The following is a 17,316-nucleotide window of genomic DNA, read 5'->3' on the forward strand; positions in this document are numbered from 1 at the left end:
AGTCATTTAAAGTACCAGAAATTTTCTCTCTGCATTTCGACCTGAAGTGAAACGTTCCCAGTCAATATGCGGATAATAGTGTAGCTATTTGGACTGTGGGTGCAGCCAGGTGTCTAAATGCTACCGTTACTGCAAACCGTTCAAAACTCTGCCCACAAGTGGGAAGGCCAGCTTTAAAATCCGGCCCTTTGTTTCCTTCATTCTGATTGTGTAATTCACTTATTTCCAGCTGCTCGTCCCCAACCCCAAGTCTCTCTCACCTGCCAGCTCTTAATTCCCCCTCTCCCCTGTCAGCGGCGCTGTCCTCCGCTCCAATCTCTGCCCCCCGCACTTTTCTTCCTTATTAGCAAGGCCACCCTGCTGTTCCCTTCCCCCTGCCCGCTCCAGCCCCCGCGGGCGCTGGCCCCAGCGCAGCCTCTCCCGGAGCGGCAGGGCTGGATTCCCCGGCGCTGCGATCCCTCGGGCGAGCAGCAGGCGGCTCCCCGGCTGACGCCGCAGCTCCGGAGCGCACGGCGGAGGCGGCGGAGATTTGCTGCTCCGGCAGGCAGGGTGAATGCCAGGGCGTCCCCCGCCTGCTGCACCGACCGGGGCGGCCGTGCGCCCGCTGCCTCTGCTTGCGGGCGGCGGCGGGGCCGAGCCGGGCAGTCGCCCTGAGGTAAGAGGAGCTGGGTACCAGGCAGTGGGGCCGGGCGAGGCGCACCCGTCCAGCTGCACATGGGGCTGCTGCTGCAGCAACCCTCGGCAAAGCCAGCCCTGGCGGTGCATTTCTCCAGCCGGAGCCACATGCGCAGGAGCCCGGGCAGGGCACAGGGACCGAACCCGCCGCCCAGGGCAGCCCAGGCCACTGGCGGGGGGCTGCAGCACCAGCTCTGTGCAGACGGTCCCTGTGCTAGAGCGGGGTGAGCTGGCGCTGCCCTGGCTGCTTGCTCGGCGCAGCTGCCCGCAGGGTGCGGCGGGGGGTTGTATGTTCCCTGGCAAACAGTGCCGTGAGGAGCCAGTGAGACCGGTGCAGGTGAGAGGCACGTGCTGGCAGTGAGCTGAAGTGAGACGCTTACCTGGCAGTAACCTTGAGAAACTCTGATGCCAGCTTGACCTGTCCGAAACAAGGGAATCGGCCGGGTGTTTGCCCTGCTTCAGCATTCGGCAGGCTCCGCCGAAATCCCCGTGTTCCCCTGCGCCCAGAGCGCTCCAGCGAGCGCCCTGCCTCGGCTGTTTCCATTGGAAATTGTCATTACTGCTCATCTGCAGTTCTGAGGCCAGAGCTGAAAAAGGGCCATCATCTGACAAACAATTGTACCTTAAGAATACATTTCATTTCCCCTTTTAAGTTTCTGCTCCAGCCAAGGAGGTTTAAAACCCTATGGGTGAAATCCTGGCTCTGCTTACATCCGAGGCAAAACTCCCTTGAACTTCAGTTAAACCAGGGTTTCACCTTAAGTTTTTAGAGCCTGGATGCTGGCTCTGAGGTAAAATAGTGAATATTTTAGGTAACACCTAATGGGATGCTGTGCTTTAAAAGCACTTCACAGGCATTAGCTTAATAGTATAGGTGTGATGTATGGAAGGCAGCTTTGTGGTGCAATACTGCTACCTGTTCTTGCAGCAGTCTGGCTTTTGTGAAGATAATACATAATAGATGTATGTTTTTGGGGAGTGCTGTGTAGTATTTGGGGGTGTGTGTCTCCTAATATGAGGGTTAGCATGATTTGTTTGCCTTTCAGGCATTTAAATAAGAACCAAATGTGTTGTCACTTATAAAATCCAGGTTATGCTCCCTTCTGCACTCAATATTGGTGTTTGATAAGCATTTACCAACCATGCTTTCCGTTTTAACTGAATGAGAGTAAATAACTCTCCCTGTTTTAAAATATAGATTTGATTTATATTTATCAGGAGCATCTTTTATGCAGCCACTTCTGCCCTAAGGCTTATGTATCTGGCTCTCCACAACACTAAAATCTATCATAAAATTACTGCTCAGTAAGGTACATTCTGACCGTATTTCTTGTCTTAGCTCTTCATGAAATAAGATTATTTTGTTGTTTGTTATTTTTACAATGGTTGTTTTGCAATGTTGTTCTCCACAGGTGAACAATAGTGCACTTGCTACTGCAATTGAGACACTCAAGGTGTGGGAGTGATGGGCAAAGAGATGATTCACTGTAGAATGGTGTGTGTGTGTGTGTATGTTACTGAAATCTGTAATGAAGTAAATACCACAGAAGTACTAACTGTTGAAAATCAAGAGCTTCCTGAACTTCTGCAATGCCTTGCAGGGCCAACTTTAGGGAAAATGGCACCCTTGTGTTTTGGCACCCCGGGCTGCATAAGGGGAGGGTAGCAGAGCAGCAGTTCCTGATGCTTGCCTCACAGCACAGCCCAGGTTTGGAAAGTGACTTGGATACATGGAGCGCTTCGTGTTGCTCTTTGCTCCCCCATCAGAGCCCCCTATAGGGGTGGTGAGGAACATTGAGGGCAGGGGAGGAGAAATCTGCTTCCCCTCCCCTTCCCCATGCATCGGCTCTACAAGTGTGTGGCGCTCACCTGCCAGACAGCAGTGTGCACCTCTGTGCTGCTGCATGGTGCCCCTTGACCATGGTGCCTTGGGCCTGCCCCAAAGGCCAGCCTTGATGCCTCTCCCTCAGAAAAAGCCTGGTTGAATCAACAGTCTTTGTTCATCTTCAGGACACGCCTCAGAAAAAGCCTGGTTGAATCAACAGTCTTTGTTCATCTTCAGGACACGCATCAATCACAGGACCAATTGCTTAGTCTGCTTACGCCTAGCACCAGCTCTGCCCCAGATATACAATTTTGGGGACTGTTATCCAAGCTGAGGGCTTGGCCACACTCGAAACTTCAAAGCGTTGCTGCGGGAGCGCTGCCGCGGCAGCGCTTTGAAGTGTGAGTGTGGTCACAGCGCCAGCACTGGAAGAGAGGTCTTCCAGCGCTGCACGTACTCCACCTCCTCGTGAGGATTAGCTTGCAGCGCTGGGAGCCGCGCTGCTAGCGCTGGGGCACTGTTTACACTGGCGCTTTACAGTGCTGTATCTTGCTGCACTCGGGGGTGTTTTTTTCACACCCCTGAGTGAGAAAGTTACAGCGCTGTAAAGTGCCGGTGTAGCCAAGGCCTAAGTTTCTAAGGTACACAGGGAATGAACAACATAGGAACTTTCATTCAAGAATCTCAGAACATTTAATAAACATTCATTGATTAAGCTCACAACACTCCTGTTAGATAGGTTTATGGTAATCCACAGCTTTTGATGTGTATTTTTCAGTAGTGACAGGCCTGAGCTTCAAAACTGACATACAGTTTTCAAGTTTCCCCAAAGTTTAGAGTTGACTAGGTCTGAGGCTTTTATTTGGGATCATTTCTAAGTCTCTGCTTTGAAAAGACAGGACAAGAGGATTTTTAGTTTATTTTGTGCTTTTATGAGGGTTTTGCTGAAAAGGATTTCTCACATGGGTTACATGCAGTCTTTAAACAGTGTATTGAGCCCACTGTGTGTGGTAAAAATTGCTGCATATGAATTTCTGTTTTTTCTTGGATGGAGTAGCGTGGTTTTAAAAAAATCATATTTCCTCTTTCTCTTTCATATGTTCCCAATCTTGCTTTGTTTTCATGTTTATTTGCCTTAGTTGGATTTTTCTTGTGCTTATCCAGAGCTCAAGAAATCTTCCAAGGCTTAAAACATAACAACTTCTTGTAAGCAGGTGGCTTCCCAAACCTGCATCATACTTTGGTCACACAACTTGTAGTGGGTCAAAACTTAACCCCTTCATGAGTTTTCATTTTATGCCAAATGAAACTACCAAAATGCAACTCAAGCCATTTCGCAGACATTGCTGCTCCCAGTGTTCCTCTTTAAAAACTGCTCAGCCCAACTGCTTTTTTCTCAAGAGAGCCACTTCCACTCCTTATAAGTGGCTGGAGTAAACCGAGCTTCCTGCAACAGAGAGTCAGCAAAACACACGTTTTCCAGGAGGGTCATCCGCTGCTAGCAGGATGGAGTTTTCAGGCAAAGACTGCCAGCCTGTTACACTGACACAGTGCTGTTCATCTCCAAAATTTCAGTTTCAGCAGTCCACAATGTCTCCTGAATACAGCTGGTATGGCTACTTCCACCTTTTCATGTTCTCTGTGTGTATAAATATCTTCTTTTTCCCCCCAAACCTAATATTTTTGACCACGTCTAATAATTTCCAGTATGGGGTTTCTTACACTTTATCCGGTTCTGTGGACTTTAATAGACAAGATACTAGACGAGAGTGGACAGCTAAACTGGTATGGGATGGTAATTTTTGTCACATATCTGGATAAGTGTCTTTTAAAAAAGTATGTATTTCTTAGATGCCAATAGGTGTTGGCTCCTTTACTGTATAGATTAATGGTTCATCATGCATAGGTTTGACCTGAGGTTGTTACTCTCTGTTTTGTCTGATCCACAGTTTGGATATTTTTTTCATGTAGGTTCTGTTCTTAAATAAATGGCACTAATGTAGGAGATAAGTCTGTTTCTAAGAAATAATTTCAAAGGCTATGAGGAAACCTGGAGTACAGAATGGGAACAAAATGGGTCATAAAAAAACCCTACATCATTTGAATAGATCTTAGTTTCCATATGCACTGTCATTAGTGGCTTCTCAAAATTAAGATGCGGGAACTTGACCCTAACTCCGGATGATAGTTTAATTACATTCAGCTGGAAGATTGAAATGCCATTTCACAGTACATTTTTATGTGCATAGATGGGAGCTCTCTTTGACAAGTAACTGATTAAGTCTTTCTAACGTTTGGGTGGAAGAATAACAAATCAAAGCTTATAGGTTCTGATATTTTAAGGTCGGGGAAGAAAGACATTTATATACTTCTTCCCAGGTACAGCAGCCCCTGTTCCCTCCCTCTGCTAGTGGAGGGGCTGGACCAGCAATGGTGGGAAAGACTGAACAGGGGAAAGGCCATTCTGGGCGGGACAGTCCTCTTTCCTGTTGATATTTTTCTTAGGACTTGCTGGGCAGCCAGTGTTGTTTTTGTCATTTTGCTGAGTAATGCTACAGTAGCGTAATGGCATTTGGGCCAGGAGAAGAATGACGGATGAGGTAGGGCAAGAAGTGACACGGTGGGGGAGTAGCAAAGATGCCAGAGCTAAGATGGTTCAGAATGGGAAAGGAAACGTGAGAGTTCCAAACAAGGATGGGTGAGAGGGAATTAAATAGAAAAGGATTTCAAAATGAAAAGAGAGGGAATGCAATAGGGGTAAGATTCCTGCTGCATCCTCTTTCCTCCTTTTGTCTTTATCATCATGTTATCTGGTTAGGGTCCAAAGAGTTAATTAAGTGCTTAACTTCACACCTGTATGATATCCCCGTTGACTTTTGAGCTCTGTATCCCATTCTATTCTATAACTGTAAAAGTGTGCTTCATATCCTCTTTTAAATGGTGTTCATGTATGAAAAAGATTGTCCTTTTTTCTCTCTAATTTTCTATGCACTGGACACCTTTTTTAAAAACACAGATCCTTATATAACTGAAAATATTAGTTGTTTACAGTGTTTTTGTGTGTGTGTTGGTTCCAGGAGAGACAAGGTGGGTGAGGTAAAATCTTTTATTGGACAACATCTGTGGTTGAGAGAGGCTAGCTTTTGAGCTACACAGAGATCTTCTTCAGTATGATTTTAAGATGAGTAAACTACAGTAATTTATCTTGAACGTGTGAAGTGCAGGTGCAAGATGATGGCAACTATTTTTATTTTCAGTGAGTGTGTGGTTTTGGTTTGTTTAAGTCAAGGCTTTCATCATCTATGTGGCTTGAACTATGATCTCAGTTAAAACTGCTTGAACTCCTGTTCATCTTTGTTTTCCTACTTCCTATTTTAGTTGGCAGTTGTCCTACTTTGTGTCCTTTTTATTGCCCCTCTTTTCTTCCTGCTTAGATTGTGGAACCTGCTGCTAACGTGAAACTTCTTGTGCAGAGCTGCAGCAGTGGTGCTGAAGCTGTTGGAAGTAAGAAAAACAACAACCCTCAACTCTGTTCAGGGAATCTAGGGGGTTTGGTAGTCTTTATTGCTTCCCTTTCTTCCATACTAAGTGTGGCCTGAATTGAGTCCATATTTCTGTGTTGCGGTAGATTGATGACTAAACTGTAATCTTGGAGTCAGATGCCCCTAAGGTGGACCCTTGTAATCAAGCAGATTTGATTGCAGAATCAGGCCTAGAGGTGTCAAAGGAACAGCTTGTGTGGATTCTGAGATTTGTGGCTATTGTTCTTTTTTCCTGTAGAAGGATGAATATTAATTGGGAATAGTTTGAACTATAAAACTCTGGCCCTGTGGTCTATAGGACCTGGGCCTCATATGATGCACATGTTCGTCAGTGAATGAGCCAAGTTTGTTCAGCAAATTGATTTAGGGTCCACATACTTATCTGCAAAAACAAAAAGCTTTTGTGGGTAAAAAACTTCACTTCTTCAGATGCCCAAACTTTCATGGGTAAAAAACCTCACTTCTTCAGATGGGTCTTTTTTACCCACGAAAGCTTATGCCCAAATAAATGTTAGTCTTTAAGGTGCCACTGGACTCCTTGTTGTTTTTGTGGATGCAGACTAACACGGCTACCCCCTGATATTTGATACTTATCTGCCTTATTCACTGCACTAGTTATGTAGTACCAAATTATGCTAGTGTCAATAGTAAGCTTTTCTCATTTGCAACACAAAGTGTATGGTGAACAGTGGATGAGGATGAGTTACGCATTTACTGCGGAGGATGAATTGTCCTGTGATTAGTGCGGAGGTCTGGTACCTAGGAGATCTGGGTTCTATTTCTGCCTCTGCCACAGACTTCCTGTGTGATCTTCGACTTGTCAGTCTTCCTGTTCCTTAGTTCCATCGGCAGTAGTGCAGATGTAGTACTCTCTGACTGGGTATTGAGAGAATAAATTCATTCAGATTTTTGAGATGGTCATGCTACAGTGATGAGAACCAGGGTCAGGCCAAGGATTGAGGGAAAAACAATTCTTATTCAGCACAGAGGTAGAATGGTGTGTGACAGATGAGACATTGAACAATGAACATAAAAAGGAGTATTTAACAGTTGCCTCATTCACTGAGGCAGTCCATCCTGTGCACTGAATGAGTCAGAGGCTGTGGGGGGAGATAGCATGTGATCACATTATGACGTACTGAGGGATATGTCTGTGTCAGATTATGAATTCCATTTTGGTTTTGTCAGCTCCATGTTGTATTTAAACTTCTATTTTTAATGTAACCTTCATTGTGGCTTAGAGCAGGGCTTCCCAAATTGTGGGCCATGGCCCAAAGGTGGGCAACCACAGTGATGGGTGGTCTGCCAGCGCAACTGCATTCTCCATTAACTGTTTAGTTTCAAAGATCTCGAAGCATTTCTTTCTGTGCATATTGCTAGGGATTTCTATCATTATAATTGTTTACATTAAAATGAAAAAGAAAGGTACATTGCTTAGTTACAGTGTTATAGTTAATATGTAATAATTAAAATTAATAATTTTCCTCAAGAAGTGTCAACAGTGGGCTGCAGTGTCTATTGCAGCTGCACAGGTGGGCCTCAGGTAAAAAAAAGTTTGGGAACCCTTGGCTTAAGAGAATCCATTGTGTAGCAGGGACTTGGCATCTAGTGGAGGGAGAGTGTGGGAAGCTGACACAGAGCAATCAAGGGCCATCAGTATTAAATAGTTCTTCTCTAGTGCAGCAATGGGTTTATTGCCAGCAGGGTCCTTGACCTGAGCAATCTCTACCCTGTAGCTGAAGGGTGGGTTGGGGTTGGAGTCTGGAAAAATTTCCCAGCAAAAGCCCATGGGCAGAAATGGTGACAGAAGCTGTTTTGCAAAGAGGAATGCTCTCTGTGTGGAGGAGGGCCATTCCATCTCCAGAATCAATAAGGCTAGAATGCCAGTGCATTCGTAACTCCCCATGCACAAGAGCTGACTGTGGCTCTGGGAAGACATTTTACTCATTTGGTTTCTTCTTTCTTATAGTCTTCTTGTCCTGCTCTCAGGTGTTTACCACCTATTAGAATTTCACCTGTATGGGTACTGTGTTTGAAAAAGTCCCAGGACTTGTCAGCTGGTATAGGCCTCATAAAAGACAGCTCTGTTCAGGGTTTGAAAGGCATCACTAAGGGAGTCATGCCCACATACTTCATTGGTAGCTGAGATATCTTCTTTTTAGATAACCAATACATGCAACAAACCTCGATGCCAACTCTGCCCACATATCTACACCAGCGACACCATCACAGGACCTAACCAGATCAGCCACACCATCACTGGTTCATTCACCTGCACATCCACCAATGTAATATACGCCATCATATGCCAGCAATGCCCCTCTGCTATGTACATCGGCCAAACTGGACAGTCTCTACGGAAAAGGATAAATGGACACAAATCAGACATGGCAATATACAAAAACCTGTAGGAGAGCACTTCAACCTCCCTGGCCACACTATAGCAGACCTTAAGGTGGCCATCCTGCAGCAAAAAAACTTCAGGACCAGACTTCAAAGAGAAACTGCTGAGCTTCAGTTCATCTGCAAATTTGACACCATCAGCTCAGGATTGAACAAAGACTGTGAATGGCTTGCCAATTACAGAACCAGTTTCTCCTCTCTTGGTTTTCACACCTCAACTACTAGAACAGGGCCTCATCCCCCCTGATTGAACTGACCTCGTTATCTCTAGCTTGCTTGCTAGCACACATATATATACCTGCCCCTGGATTTTTCCATTAAATGCATCTGAGGAAGTGGGTATTCACCCACGAAAGCTCATGCTCCAAAACGTCTGTTAGTCTATAAGGTGCCACAGGATTCTTTGCTGCTAAGGCTAGAAGGGCTGCCTGGCCTAAGGAGTTGTACCAAACCCAGACGTCGGGGGTGGTGAGGTCAGACTGAAGGGGATTGCATTTATGTTAACTGTCTTGTACGTCTAAAGATGGGTGTGTGTGTATGTGTGTAAGAGATTCTTTTGCTATACGTGTTTCCTCACTTCTCTGTCATGTGGTCCCTAAAAGGTGCAGTTAGAAAACCACTGCCAGGTGGACTGTTGCAGGCGGGCGGGCATGTTGAAGCATTCGGAGGGCTGAGGTACTGATTCTGGGGATTGGGTGGTTGGACTGCAAGGCTTCACTGCCCAAGAGGGGTGTCATACCTGGGAATGTGCTTGAGAGACTGAGATCAGAATATTGATCAGTCACTAACCAGACCAAAAGGGGTTTAGGGACATGTGAAATTCAGTGGCTGAGTGCAATCACAGGGGACTCCTGTTCTTGGCTTTATAAACAAAACTCATTGTTAAGTGGAAGTTGAAAATGTGTTTCAGTGGAGTCTAGCTAACACCTTACCAAAATTTTACATCCTCGTGAAAAAACAAATGTTAGAATGTCTGGAAATGAACAATTAAGAAATCCATTCTGTTTCCTGCTGCACTACTCTCCCCCAAATTAATGCTGTCTTCTAAAATTTTCAAAAATATACATAGACATGAAGTAACAAATTACTCAAAAATTACCAAACCTAATTTTTCTGTTGAAGGGGTACACTTCATAATCTAGTGATTTATTTTGACCTTTGTGTTTATTTTGTTTCTTATTGCAAATTTTAGGCTGTTGAGTGTGGACAATGGATTGTGTGATAGTGAGGAACAGGCTGGGTTCCTGAACTGTTCAGTTTCCAGGTATTCTATACATTTTTTAAAAATTAGCATTAAATTTTTTTGTAAAGAAAGTAATATTGTATTTGAATGTTTAAATTTGACTTAATTGAAATATTCATACGCTTAACTCTCTTTTTAATTACATATTTTGTTGTCAGGAGTAGTAGAGATCATCAATAGGTGCACCTTAAGGCTTGTAGACACTAGAAAAATGTTCAGTTATACCAATATAATTACACTGTTGTAACACTTGCGGTTTAGCTGTATGGGTATAATTCCCCCATTTGGGACTCTTATTCCAGAATAAAAATGGCTTTTTTTTTTTTTTTGGCTTAGTTTAACCACTTCCAAAGTGACATAAGGTAAACTGAAAAGAGGCACTCTTGCACTGGTCTAAGAGTATCCATACGGGAGAGTTACACTGATAAAATTATAATGGTTTAAATTCACATCCTACGCTATACTGGTATAACTTTCCTATGTAGACAGGCCGTTATACCTAACAAATAATTGTATGTATCTAACTGTAGCTGTATAATAAAGTATCACTGAGGACAAGTGAACAAAGGAAAACTTTAACTCAAGTTTTCAGAGGTGGTAAGCTAAGTAACGCATTAATCCGCTATTCCTTTCAGCACCAGATTTGCGTCTTTAGTTCTGTTTTTCAAAATAGCCTGTAGAACACTGGCTACCATTTGTGGATTTATTATTATGGAAGGGGTTTCTATTTAAAAAAAAAAAGTTGATTTTTCTTTACTTCACTTCAAAGATGCTACTGGATGCCTATTTTTCCCTTTATTTTGATAGCCAATATGTGTTACTAGGAAAACTGGCCACCCTAGGACCTTGTTACCACGACATTAGGATGGACAGTTCTTTAGGAAATCCCAGAGAAAATGGCTGTTTTTAAATATAAGGGACAAAACAGAATAGTAACTTTTATGGGAGATGCTTGATTATACATATGCACTAAATATTTTATATTTTATCCTCTTGTTTATTTTCTCCACTTGTTTGTAGGTAGTTACTACTAGTACATTTTTGCCTGAAAACAGAATCTTTGTTTTGAAAGTACTCCTCTGTTTCTTTTGTTATCCTTTGTGAGGATGTAATCTATTTTGCAGCAACTATTTTAAAACTTAAACAGTGTTGACAGCATTTAAATAAAATTTAGATTATCCCAAAAAAGCTGTACAAAGAAATGAATCAGATGCTATCAGTGAAACGACTGTACAAAATGAATGTGGTTGCAATCAAATGCTGCTCATGGCCTTGGATATGAAATTATTTTAATGATAGAGGGGAACATAGGTCTGAGCATAAGGCACTGATAATTCTTCCACACCCCAGCCTCACCTTTTTTCCACCCAAGGTAGGCAGACAATGTGCACTTCCACCTGGAAATCAGTATAGATAGGCTGAAGAGACCTTAGGGTATGTCTACATCTACAATTTTGCAGCGCTGGTTGTTACAGCTGTATTAGTACAGCTGTATAGGGCCAGCGCTGCAGAGTGGTCACACTTACAGCAACCAGCGCTGCAAGTGGTGTTAGATGTGGCCACACTGCAGCGCTGTTGGGCGGCTTCAAGGGGGGTTAGGGGAACGCGAGAGCAAACCGCGGGGAAGCGGGTCTCCTTCCCCGTGGTTTGCTCCAGTGTTCCCCGAACACCCCTCCCCCCAAGCAGGTCTCCTTCCCCGCGGTTTGTTCTTGCGTTCCCCGAACCCCCGTGCAAGCAGGTCTCCTTCCCAGTGGTTTGCTCTGGTGTTTTTTGAACCCCCGTGCAAGCAGATCTCCTTCCCCCAGGTGTGCTGTCGCGTTCCCCGAACCCCCCTGCAAACAGCGGGGAAGGAGATCTGCTTGCACGGGGGTTAGGGGAACGCGAGAGCAAACCGCGGGGAAGGAGACCTGCTTCCCCGTGGTTTGCTCTCGCGTTCCCCGAACCCCCCTGCAAACCGCGGGGAAGGAGACCTGCTTGATTACCAGAGAGGCTTCCTCTGGTATGCTGGGATACCTGTTTATTCCACGGAGGTCAAGAAAAACGCTGGTGAGTGTTTACACCTGATGACCAGCGCTGGATCACCAGCGCTGGATCCTCTACACCCGAGTTTCAACGGGTGTACGGCCAGCGCTGCAAACAGGGAGTTGCAGCGCTGGTGATGCCCTGCAGATGTGTACACCTCCTAAGTTGCAGCGCTATAACTCCCTCACCAGCGCTGCAACTTTGTGGTGTAGACAAGGCCTCAGTTAATTCACATCAGAGGGCAAGGATCACCTCCAAAGAATGAGTGAGCAGCAAGAGCAATTGAACACTTGAGAAAGTAAGATGGAACTTTCACAAGAAATAACACAGGTAAGAGATGCACAGAAAATATGATTAGATAGTAGCATTCATTAAAATGTGAGGGGAGATCCTAGGAACATCTGCAGGAGTACCATGAATGCTGTGTGTCCTATTAAAGATGGACTACGAGATACGGGAGATCGCACAAATTGCTCAAAGAGATCCTGCTGCTTTTTAATGGGTGGTACTTTATAAGCAGAATTGTTTCTTTAAAGTGGTGTTTGGTTTTCAGATTTGAGCAGTATTGCACATAATTTTAAATTAGATATTTCAAATTCATTTATGAATAATATAGCAAAAACAATGCCAAGCAATATCTTTTGTCCTCAGGCATGGTATGTAACGTATGTAAGCTGGAAGACTTTTCAATTTACTGCTCACATATAATGCATATTGGTACAATGCAGCTTGCCTACATTGTCTCCCTACAGATTGTAAAATATGACCTGCAGGGAATATGGCTATTGCATCCACTTGCATGTTATTGCCTTGGAGTACAGAAGATCTTTTGATTGATTGGCAATTGTAGCTAAATGTGTAGGCTTTCACTTTAGTGGCTTGTGGTGAGCAGATCTTTGTTTCTTGATAATCATTTTATTATCGATTTGTTGAAACATCACTAATGAAAACAAAATCAAATACAGTTTGGTTCCCTGTAGTCCAAGGCATCATAAATTGAATGGATATGTTATTACAAAGTACTGTATCTTGTGTTTTGTGTAGAGTGTAGCTATAGGTATCACTTATAGAATGCTAATTTTACAAATTGCTAATTATCACTTGCGATCCTATATAATAGTTCAAATATTGTTTTAACTCATGCTCTTGAACACAGCAGAATTCAAACTTACTGAAATGTGGCTGAAGCAGCCCGTTTCCTACATGCACACTTTGTGTAAAAATGTAATCTTGTTTTACACTTTTGCCCCTCTTGTTGCCTGTGCCCTTCTGCATGCTAATCCTACTGAAATGTGTGTTGCAGTGGATTCCATGTGCAGTCTGATTCACAAGGTATATTGCGCACCCCATAGTATAATAAGGAACAATAGTTTGAAAAATATGACTATTTTCATTTCTGGCATTGGTTGATAAAAAATTATACCTATACTTCTAGAGAATATGTAACAAATGTTAATATTTGTGTAAACTGGAGTGAAAATGTGATACTGTGCAGGCTGAGGACTAGGAGAGTGCTGGCAGAGGCAATTTATTGAAGTATTGTGTGCTCACCCACTGTAAAATAGTTATGCTTTAACAGGATTTATTTTTCCTTTTGGTTATTATTGCAGTATTGAACTGTATTTTAAAGCCATACATCCAGTGTTATTTTGAATTCAGTTTACTTCCTGAAGGTGTAATGATTTCAGTGTTGATATCATCTGGCCTACAGAAATATTTTGTATTCAGTGCACAATGAGTCTCTGGAGATTTTTTTTGCAGAATAGAGGAGGTTGACACTGGCTGCAGACTTTCAGTTGTACAGTTTTTTATCCCTTTTTTGTGTTTTTTCTTTTAATGAATGAATAAGTCCATTAATAATGCACTACAAAAGGCTGGTGGTCTGAACAAGTGTGGCAAAAAAGCCAGGGGTGTCTGTGTCTGAGTTTATCTTCTCTGTCTTCTACAGAAGGGATAAGAAAGTGCCCTAACTGAAAAGTTTGGGGGAACTGTCAGAGGTGTAAGACATCTGTGGACACTATGTCACTCTTGTTCATGTCCGGGGCCTTTTAGAGCATGACACCTGCAGGCACCGTGCTGCTCCCGGAACTCCTCTTGATGAGGAAACACAATCAATGTTCATCAGCATGCTGTGCTTTGGCGCAGGGTAGCATGTCATAGAGACTAATTGTATCCTGCCTGAGCCCTGGGTCTCAGCCAGCGGATCTGGATCTTTGAGGATTCTTTACTGGGGAACTTCTGCAGGACATTGGAAAGTACGCCATGGAGCCAGCATTCCCCCTTTCCATGCCTTCTCTGGCGCTCATCTGCGCATGGATTATCCCCCTCCACTAACAGTTGTGAGTGAGACTATGTTACCCTAGTATAGAAGTGTAAAATCAATCTCTGATTTGGGAGTGGGAGTAAATGGGGCATAGAATAACTGTTATATTTACATTGCTGTAGCCCCAAAGGTCTCAATCAAGATCAGAGCACCACTGAGCTGGCACTGTCCAAACACAAAGCAGGCCTAGTCTCACAGATTTATTGGTCCCCCACCTCCTAATGAGGTATTTATATTCAGAGATGTTTGCAGATTAAGAAAAGCCAAAATCTTAGATAAATTTGGCCTAGTAATGTTTTTCAGTTGCATGTAACAGCAATTATCATGAAACACAGGAAGAATTATTGTTGTGTGTGGAACTTTAAAAACTCTAGTAACTGCAGGCCCAATTCTTCAGTGACCTATCCCTTTGCATACGAATGAGCCACTGCTAAGGAGTTGCAAACTATTTGTAAGTCCCCACCCTGGGAAATAGCTTTGGTGCAGGCAGGGACGGCTCTAGCAATTTTGCCGCCCCAAGCACGGCGGCACGCCACGGGGGGTGCTCTGCCGGTTGCTGGGAGGGTGGCAGGTGGCTCCGGTAGACCTGCTGCAGGCGTGGCTGCGGACGGTCCGCTGGTCCCTCGGCTCTGGTGGAGCTGCCGCAGGCACAGTCAGAACAGTCAATGGACACTCTTCTGGCACGGCCATGGCTTCTGCATGCCCGCTTGGCTGCCACCCAGTGCCTGTCTAGGAGCCCTGCGGCGTGCCCGGGAGATTTTAAAGGGCCAGGGGCTCCCGGCTGCTGCTACTGCAGCAGTGGTGGCGGCCAGGGGCTCCCGGGCCTTTTTAAATCACCTGGGCAATTGCACTCTTTGCCCCCACCCAACCCCATTGGCAGGCCCATCCGTGCAAAAATGTTCCAGACCTTCAAAGTGTAGTAATTTTACACTGGACCCAGTTAATCCCCACACAGAGTAAATAGGAAACAGCAAAAGCAACTAAGGCCATGTCTACATCTAAAATTTTGCAGCGCTGGTTGTTACAGCTGTATTAGTACAGCTGTATAGGGCCAGCGCTGCAGAGTGGCCACACTTACAGCAACCAGCGCTGCAAGTGGTGTTAGATGTGGCCACACTGCAGCCCTGTTGGGCGGCTTCAAGGGGGGTTCCGGGAACGCGAGAGCAAACCGGGAAAGGAGACCAGCTTCGCCGCGGTTTGCTCTCGCGTTCCCCGAACCACCCTGCAAACCGCAGGGAAGGAGACCTGCTTGCTCGGGGTTCCGGGAACGAGAGAGCAAACCGGGAAAGGAGACCAGCTTCGCCGCGGTTTGCTCTCGCGTTCCCGGAGCCACCCAGCAAACCGCAGGGAAGGAGACCTGCTTGCTCGGGGTTCGGGGAACGAGAGAGCAAACCGGGAAAGGAGACCAGCTTCGCCGCGGTTTGCTCTCGCGTTCCCCGAACCACCCTGCAAACCGCAGGGAAGGAGACCTGCTTGCTCGGGGTTCCGGGAACAAGAGAGCAAACCGGGAAAGGAGACCAGCTTCGCCGCGGTTTGCTCTCGCGTTCCCGGAGCCACCCAGCAAACCGCAGGGAAGGAGACCTGCTTGCTCGGGGTTCCGGGAACGAGAGAGCAAACCGGGGAAGGAGACCAGCTTCGCCGCGGTTTGCTCTCGCGTTCCCCGAACCACCCTGCAAACCGCAGGGAAGGAGACCTGCTTGCTCGGGGTTCCGGGAACGAGAGAGCAAACCGGGAAAGGAGACCAGCTTGATTACCAGAGGCTTCCTCCTTCCACGGAGGTCAAGAAAAGCGCTGGTAAGTGTCTACATTGGATTACCAGCGCTGGATTACCAGCGCTGGATCCTCTACACTCGAGACAAAACGGGAGTACGGCCAGCGCTGCAAACAGGGAGTTACAGCGCTGGTGATGCCCTGCAGATGTGTACACCTTCAAAGTTGCAGCGCTGTAACTCCCTCACCAGCGCTGCAACTTTCTGATGTAGACAAGCCCTAAAGTTGTTACCCAGTTAGTGTCATTTTGGTTGATTTAAAAAGGCATGAGATCTGACCAACATAAATAGGGCCTTACCAAATTCAAGGCTGTGAAAAATGCGTTGTGACAGTGAAATCTGATCTCCCCCCGGAAAAGCTGGCTATTGTAGGAGGGTTGCAGTATTGCCACCCTGACTTCTGTGCTGCTGCTGGCAGCAGTGCTGCCTTCAGAGCTGGACAGCCAGAGAGCAGTGGCAGCACCCAGCTCTGAAGGCAGCACTGCCACCAGCAGAAGCACAGAAGTGAGGGTGGCATGGTATGGGGAGACATCACTTTTTTTGGGGGGCAGGGCCAGCCATATGGGTGGGCACTGGAGTCGGGGGGCACTGTGGTTGCCCCACCTGCCACACACATACAGCCAGCCCAGGGCCTCTGTAACCTCTGAGCACTGGGAAGAAGTAGGGCTGGGGGCGCCTTGGCTAGGGCTCCTCCTGATCACCGGGCTCTAGTTGCTAGTCCTGGTCAGGCTGTGGAGGGATGAGACTTCCTCTTCCTCTGCATGGGCCTCTTCTGAGGCTGGGTCTGACCCACCTGCGGCAGTGGCACAGACGTAAGGGTGGCAATACCATGCCACGTCACTCTCACTTCTGCACTGCTGCTGATGGTGAGGTGGGCTTTACGGCCAGCAGTTGCCACACTCTAACTGCTCATCTCTGAAGGCACAGCAATACTGTGACATGACCCCTCCCTACCCAATAGCCTAGTGATTCCTCCTACAACCCCTTTTTGAGTCAGGACCCCCACAGTTATAACATCATGAAATTTCAGATTTAAATATCTGAAACTGTGAAATTTAAGATTTTAAAAATCCTATGACCATGAAATTTACCAAAATGGACTATGAATTTGATAGGGCCCTAAACTTAATACTGCTTTTGGACCTGTAGTGTAGCTCCCATTAGAACAGGAAGTAGTATTTTTGTGGGGAGTTTCAGTAATTGTATGAAAGTGAATGTAAGGGGAAAAAAAAAAAAGGAAAATTACACTTTAAAAAATGCAGCGGGCCTGATCCTTAACTTCAGTGGAGCTGTGCCAGTTTATAGGAGCTGATGATCTGGCCAATATTGGCATATTTTTGGAAGCACCTTGAAACAGATTTAGAATCTGTGAATAACTTCAGCAAGTGATTGACGAGAGGCCCAGTTCTTCCGGAGTTCTCAACTGTTTGGTCTTAATATGAGCTGAGGAACTTCTGCACCTCACAGAATCAGGCTCTAAGTCTCCAGTTCACATATCTTGCAATGATTGACTC

General features: G+C 45.5%; 1 protein-coding gene across 2 annotated transcripts in view; it reads left to right on the forward strand.

Annotated features, from left to right (window-relative positions):
- The first annotated feature begins 597 nt into the window (after positions 1–597).
- The window catches only part of PTPRE (protein tyrosine phosphatase receptor type E), a 244,273-nt gene continuing 227,554 nt past the window's right edge, over positions 598–17,316 (forward strand). For both annotated transcript variants that reach the window (XM_030570079.1, XM_030570083.1), the window contains exon 1: positions 598–655. The gene's annotated coding sequence lies outside the window, so the exon portion shown is untranslated. The remainder of the gene's footprint in view (positions 656–17,316) is intronic.

This window comes from Gopherus evgoodei, chromosome 7 (assembly GCF_007399415.2).
Source record: "Gopherus evgoodei ecotype Sinaloan lineage chromosome 7, rGopEvg1_v1.p, whole genome shotgun sequence".
Lineage (NCBI taxonomy): Eukaryota > Metazoa > Chordata > Testudines > Testudinidae > Gopherus > Gopherus evgoodei.